Source organism: Rhagoletis pomonella, unplaced genomic scaffold (genome assembly GCF_013731165.1).
Source record: "Rhagoletis pomonella isolate Grant_MI unplaced genomic scaffold, Rhpom_1.0 Rhpom_scaffold_00014, whole genome shotgun sequence".
Lineage (NCBI taxonomy): Eukaryota > Metazoa > Arthropoda > Insecta > Diptera > Tephritidae > Rhagoletis > Rhagoletis pomonella.
In genome coordinates, this window is record NW_023458568.1 from 16,668,682 (window position 1) to 16,674,242 (window position 5,561).

The 5,561-nt window shown below is 32.2% G+C and overlaps 1 protein-coding gene and 1 long non-coding RNA gene across 3 annotated transcripts in view; one reads left to right on the plus strand and one right to left on the minus strand.

The window, feature by feature from the left end:
* Positions 1–553, minus strand: part of LOC118749282 — a 1,338-nt gene extending 785 nt beyond the window's left edge. Inside the window, exons 1-2 of one of the 2 annotated variants that reach the window (XR_004994189.1) lie at positions 492–553; positions 95–202 (exon numbers count right to left, since the gene is read on the minus strand). This is a non-coding gene — a long non-coding RNA (uncharacterized LOC118749282). Of the gene's footprint in view, positions 1–94; positions 203–367; positions 417–491 lie in introns of those variants that run through there. The other variant, XR_004994190.1, reaches the window with a different exon arrangement.
* The window catches only part of LOC118749276 (protein furry-like), a 1,083,341-nt gene that overhangs the window by 883,492 nt on the left and 194,288 nt on the right, over positions 1–5,561 (plus strand). The window lies entirely within an intron of this gene.

Sequence of the window (5,561 nt, forward strand, 5' to 3'; positions counted from 1 at the left end):
GAGGCTGGAAAAATGCAGCACAAAGAAACCTGCAAAGAAAAAGGTTCGCTTGTTAGTTTGTTTACTAATAGCCACTTGTTTTAGTTTAACTTACGTGTGTGTGGAAGGCAGTGTCCACAAAAGCGAATTGGTGTCGTTGCTCTGGGCAGGAAAAATGAACTTTTGGGGTAGCGCTGGACTCGAATTGAAGGCACAAAGAAAACTGTAAAGAAAAATGCTCACTGGATAAATTTCCACTTTATAGTCACTTGTCTAAAGCCTCGGACAAGGTTTTCTGGAAAGAGATTACAGATTTAATTAAATAAAAGCGGAATCTGTACATGACCAAGTGCGCCCCGACCAGAAAACTCAATTGGAGAAATACTACCTCACGGTGGGCCGCAAATTGTATGCGCTGCACTTAATTATGCAGCAAATTAGGTATATTAGACATTAGTAATTAGAAACTTTAACTATATTTAGGAATAAATTGAAATTATTGGAAAACTTACCTAATTTCACGCAATCTGAAAAATCAAATGACAGCGAATATGAAGAAAGCAAAGAGCAATAATGGCGGCAGTGATGCCAACGCAGTTAGTTTTGAACAGAAATTTACCTGATAGTACTTTTTTATACGTAAAACTACTATTTTTCAAAATCATTTTCAAAAGAAGCAACACCGTGCCAGGCCTAAGGGAGCGGTGCGAGAGGGACAACTGTCAGTTTATCGAACCTTGTATTATTGAATCATGGGCGCAGCCTTTGTATTCTCTCAATAGTGTTTGTTTCTTGTATGCAAAAATGCCTTGCGAGAAATATTACATGCTTGAAAATGCTTTTGGTGACATGCAATGTCTTTTGTGTTATAAGTCATTTAAAAAATAAAGAATATACTATTCAAAGACATTTTGATTCTTTTCGTAAGGAAACATTTTGATGAAGAAGAAATTCAACGACTTTTTGAATGAAATAAGATTATAGTTTAAAAAACTAAAACCCCCTATTATAATTGCCATTCGTACTGTCATCAGGTATGTAACTTGGGAATAGAAATCGCTGCATCTTTTAGGCGCATCAATATTACATAGTTACATCCCGAGCTAATAAAAGGAAGGTAATAAAAAGTTAATTTTTTTTCAAAGAATTAAAGGGTGGTTGTTAAAGGGAATATGTATGCGATTAAAAGACATTTTTAATCATTTCATAATGACATGGAAAATTTTAATGCACATGAATTTCAATTTTTTTATTTAAATTTTCAATATTTGACGTGGGTGAATTCAAATGAATTTTAAAATTTTTTATTTGTGTTTTGCTTCAATATTTTGATAACTCAAAAAACTAAAAACTCGAGAAAACCAGTTTTAAAGTTTTGAATTTACATATACTCCCAAGGGAAACATTAATACATATTAGCTTTATCATTTGTTTCCATGAGTTTACATACTATGCGCGGATGATAATTTTTCGTGGGATTTTTTTTTTTTCGGGCGAAACTCAGGATAAGGCTACTGGTAATCGTTACAGCTATGAAATTTTTACACATCATAAGAAAGAGCTAATGTTCATTCTTGCATACGTAACCCGATTTTTGTTTTTTTGGGATTATGATACTTTTATAGTAAATGCGCGATGCACATATATGTACATATGTATGTGTTAAATATATGTATTTATATGTTTCTATTGAAGACCGATAAGTAAACATTTTTTTTCACTTATCGTAATTTCCTACTGGGTTGCTCATGCGGAGCAGTTCTCTTGTTCTCACCAACACAGTCACAGTTTAACTTTTGCCGACCACTGATCTATACATACCCTACAGGGAAACCGCGGACTGGTGAATCAAATTTCTAGTTCCGTACTAGGTCTTTATCGCCAAAAAGGAACCAGTCCGATAGGAACTATGTAGATACCCACCAGTCCAAAATCGGCGAAAAGTGGTACTTTTAAGAAACTAATTTTTTCAGTTTTTTTTTCACTAGAAATCTATATCTAAAGTGACGAATTTAGAAATGGTTCGGAACTATAGAAAAAGGGAAGCAGAACGAACTAGATCCTATTTGTCGAATTTAGAACTATTTCGGAACTATCGAATAAGGGATGCAGCGGGTGGCTTGTTTAGTTTACATAGGTATGTGTTCGGCGGCTTTTTCGTTCAAATACGCTTCTATTCTGTGCTTCGCAGATGCTTTTTCATAGCTTGGTAATACAAAACTAAAATTTGTGTTAACATTTCAACATCTTGGGACCGTCTGGAATCTAAGAAATAATAGCGAGCACCTCTGCAAAATCAGCTACAGCTAAAGGTATGTAAACGTACATTTCTTAAAATAATTCAAACAAATTTAATTTCAAATTGAAAACACATTTCTTCCAAAATAACTTAAAATCGCACACACGGAAGAACCAAAAAGATTGAAAAATCATGATACTTTTTTCTTTCGTCTGTCGATTTCGATTCGAATTTAGGACTAGTTCGGAACTATCGGAAAAGGGATGCAGCGGGGGGCAATTGACACTTCCTAGGAAATCGCCATGTTAAATTCGCCAGTTGCTTGCATGCAAAAGAGATTTATCGCGAACCAGTACTGGGTCTAAATGGCCTAGAAGCGCACCAGTTCAGAACTAGAGATTTTCCCCACAGGGTAGAAGCAGCGTTGCCAGGTTGACGTTTTTAACTTCATTTGGACGTTTTTTTATATCCTGTTGACGTTTGGACGTTTTTTGTGTAAAAAATGACGTTTTTTAACTTCCCAGTAATTTTTCTCTCTTACTAAATCTTGTAATTAGAACTGATTTTGAATTATTTTCTTAATAAATCTTTACAAGCTTTGATTTTGCAGCAGCTGCTTCAAAAAATATTTATTCCTTCGACACAGATGACTTAACCCTTATTTAAGCGCGTAAGGAAAACGACACAATTAGTCACATGGGGCCCCTTATTGAAAATGTAATGAACGTAAAAAGGCTGAAATGTTGCTATGTTCCTTCTTAACAGAACGTAGTTTAGCTTTTTCGACAACAGATCACTTAACCAAATGTTTACAAGAAGAAAAAAAAATATATTAAAAATCAACGCGATCTTTAGCACCTTAAAACTTACACATTATTGCCCTGGAATTTAATGGGCTATCAACCTGCATACTCAAAAAAATTCTAAAAAATCTGAATAAAAGGTTGAAAGTCTAGCTGATATTTTGCCAATTTTTTATAATTTTTGCACAACGTTTGAAATGTGGATTTATATTTTGTTTGTTATATGGGCAAATCTAAAAAACAGGTAACCTTTGTATTGTTTACCTTTATTTTCACTGTTGTAAACTAAATCAAGCTTGTTGCTTTTGGATATAATTCATTGACGCACTCTTGAAGCCTCAAAAAAAAAAATGGATCAATTCGCTGCATAACTTTTGAAATATCGGTGTTTAAATTAAAAAAAAATAATGAAAACAAGTGAATTTATTATGTAATTTTTAAGAGGGGCACAATTAATTATGTCATAACTTTTGAAGCACGCCTATTCTGATTTGAAATCAAATGGGCATTTAGCACTTATGTGTACACTTCATATGTAGTAGGTAAGAAAAGTGTGCATTAAAAAATAACGAAATGGCAAGTAACTCAAAGTCTGTAGCTCCACATTTCACATTTTTCAAAATTTTCGGTTTATTGCGTATAGGTTTTGAAGCATTTAATTTTAAGAACTTTTTAAGTATGTATTGTATTCTACAAACAATTACGAATAATTTGATACCTTAGGAAGAGGTGTGCTTTCAGAATAAACTAACTTTTAAAGATAAAATAATCTGCGATCTTGAGCGTAATTTTTATTTCAAAAACACCTTAATTGAGGGCACATTTGGAAAATACGTCGAAACGATCTAAATCTTTCTATAACTGCTAGTGCTTATAAAATTACATATACCTACAAAATGCTTCAAAAAATTTGTCTCTAGAAGTGTGTAAAAACCCTGATTTACTACTTTTAATGATGCTCCTTCTTTTAGTCGGAATATTTCGAGAGTGGTATCAAAGCAACTTTTTTTCGACAAATGTTTTTTTACTAAAATTTTGCACATAACCGTTTTTTAATATTACCTTAACTATTCCATAAAATCATCGAAATCGGTTCACTAAAACATCTAGCTCCCATACAACTGATTGATCAGAGATGTTGTTTTGCGTTATAACTCCTTAAATTAAACAGGTTAAAATTTAGTATAGGTTCAATTTAACATATAGCACGCATACAATTTATTATTCAGATATGAAGTTAGAGTTATAGCGCAAAAACACATATCTGAGTAATCAGTTGTATTGGAGCTATATGTTAATGTGAACCTATTTCGATAATTTTAAGAAATAATTAAGGTAATATTGAAGAACTGTTATGTTCAAAATTTTAGTAAAATAACTTCAAAACTGAGGGAGTTATTTATAAAATAGTTAAAATTTAATCAAATTTTCAAGTACCGTTATCTCGAGAACCGGAGCCAATCTGGTAAAACGGGGCACGCCATTGCATTTAGAACGTCCCAATTAAGTGAGTTTAACTCTCAAAATCTTTGCTCAAAGTTTACAACTTGAACAGAGTAATTTGAACCCAGCTTATTCTTTTGTTTTCTATTTCATGTTTATTCCTCGTCTAACTTCTGAAGCACTTGGTGAAAATGAATTACATTTATATTAATCGATGTATTAAGATATTACGAATAAAATAATATATAAAACGTAGGTGTGCTCACAAATTTAAAAATTAAAATTTTTATTTTGAAAGTGTACCTATTTTTTAGATTTGCCCATATAATGAGCTAGGCTTTTATGAGAAAATAATAAACATTAAATAAACAAAAAAGAAACAGCCGAAATGGATGACTTAATCAGCTGATCACAAGTGTATGCAGGGGCGCACCCAGGAATATATTTTAGGGGGGGTTTTATATTTCTGAAGATATATCACCGGAAAATACTGAAAATTTTCTTCAGATAATACGCTCTTTAAAATATATTTATGCAAGTTTTATGTACAGTATGTAATAAATAAATAAACGTTTTAAAATTCATAAACTGCACTTTATTTACATAACATTAACAGAACTCAAACACTTTTAACCGACTTTAAAAAAAGGGCAGGTTATCAATTCGCCGGAATACGTGACTTTGGACCACGTGAACCGATTTCAATAATCATTTTTTTGTAGAAAGATGGTACCTCAAGGTTCGTCCCGTAATTTGGTTTAGAGATTCGATGATTGGATCATGAAGAAATTAACGGTACCCCTAAATTTGAATATAAGAATTGAAGTCCGTTGTGTTCTTTCCTTAAAAACTACTTGTTTAATAAAAAGTACCTAAGAAAACACTTTAAATAAGACTCAGTAAAAATAAATTTATTGATTCCATGAATTTTTGCACTTTTATGTTCCTTTTTTCGATTTCTGGTTTCTGGCTTTCGATAGAGATCGTGATTTTTCACGATTTCTAATTTTTTTTAATATTTCGAATACCGAAAAAATTAACTGAACTCTCAAGAAAAACGAAAAATTCATATAAAACGACGGACGAGAAATGGAAAA